This window comes from Ictalurus punctatus, chromosome 15 (assembly GCF_001660625.3).
Source record: "Ictalurus punctatus breed USDA103 chromosome 15, Coco_2.0, whole genome shotgun sequence".
Taxonomy (NCBI): domain Eukaryota; kingdom Metazoa; phylum Chordata; class Actinopteri; order Siluriformes; family Ictaluridae; genus Ictalurus; species Ictalurus punctatus.
This window is the reverse complement of record NC_030430.2, coordinates 17,595,851-17,597,726: the sequence shown is the minus strand read 5'-3', so window position 1 is coordinate 17,597,726 and position 1,876 is coordinate 17,595,851.

Below are 1,876 nucleotides of genomic sequence, written 5' to 3'. Positions count from 1 at the left end.
GTCAACCAGAGTGCACCTGGGGCCAAACCACATACTTCTACACCACACTAGATATGAACCATTCAGCTTGATAATACTGCAGCAACGTCTTAAATTAGGATTAATTAATTTAAAAAAAAAGTTAATTATAAAATATAAAAAGAAAATTTATCTGTTATTGTATTTAATACCTTTTAATATAACACCTATTAACTTCTTCCAAATAGTGTAGATTCTTGGTTATGTAATTAATTGCTCGTCATTAAAACATCTGTCTGTAAAACGTTGTCCATTTTCAGGAAAATATGTCATATATTAATCACGATTATGATTGTTTTATGAGCAAGACAAAGTTCTTGTTGCTCTGCGGTCTTTGTTAATGCTGCAGGATTCTTAGTGTAGAACCAACACTGCCCCCCTCAGATCATAGAGTACATTGCTTTTACATAAGCAGGATCATTTCCACCTAATGGAGCTGACCCTACAAATGTGTGTGTGTTGGGGGAGGGACTACATGTCTATTGACAACAGTCTCATTTTTTTGTCAAAGATGTTTTTCCATCATGGACTGCATACAGTGTGTGTGTGTGTGTGTGTGTGTGTGTGTGTGTGTGTGTGTGTGTGTGTGTGTGTGTGTGTGTGTGTGTGTTTATTTCAGATACTTTGATGCATTTTAGAATGTTTCATGCATAGAAAAACTTGAGTCGAATCTTAAACCTTGCTCAGACATTATTCAGGAAGAACGTCTTGCCATGTTTACCATCTCAATGTGTTGTCATCTTTGAATGGGGATGGAGGACAAGAAGCAAATAGTATAACACCAAAGTGTGAAAATCACTCCTTTTCAGTTAACTGAAATGACTCTATCCTGACTCTAGCCTGAGCTCGTCACATTTCAGCCCAGTGCCCTATACACCACACTATACACTTTAAATGACACTGTTCCACATTACAGGAATCCTAACACTGGCATTTGCTCAAACTTAAAACAGAGGCTTCTATTGAGTCCATACTGTTTCCTCAGTGTTTTCTCTTGCATGTGCATTTTGTAGTGAGTGTTATTCCATTTAGTTAAATCTATTTCAGTTGCTTTTCAGCATCTTTTCATGATTTTTTATTTATTTATTTATTTATTTACTTTTATGTGCAGTTTATGTCTGGCATTTTTGTCAGATTGATGGAGTGGTTGTGATGTGTCTTTAGAGACACATTATTTTGAGACTGGATAAAATATTGTAAAATTATTGTAAATGTGATATACAATTTTATATAGATTACTAGATAATCTATCTATCTATCGATTGTTTCGATTGTTTTCTCTATTCCCAAATGAAGTGTCTATACAAGCAGAAAGATGCAAAGGATATCCAGCGATGGTGGGGGGCCCAGTGTATGGTCCAAGAAAAATGATCATGTAGCTGGACGGCAAATATTAGCAAAAATATTTAATAATGTATACAAAAAGCACAGATAACATGCACATCAAATGACATTTTAGACAATATATTTTTGCAACAGTTCTGTTCGCAGAAATGCCTTGTTGATGAGAGAGGTCAAAGGGGAATGGCTAGACTGATTAGAGTTAACAAAGCTACAGTAACTCAAATAACCACTCTTTACAACCATGATAAGCAGAAAAGCATCTCATATTACACAACACATCAAATCTTGAGGTGGATGGGTTACAAACAGCAGGACCACACAGGGGTCCAGTCCTGTCAGCCAAAAACAGGAATCTGAGGTTACAGTAGGTGTAGGTTCAGAGAAACTGGACAGTTAAAGATTGGTACCACTTTAACTGGTCTTTTTCCAATTCTCAACTGTCCAATTTCAGGGAACCTGTGTCTACCTGTGTAGCCATAGATTATGATTTTTTAACTGATCAAGCACAAGTACA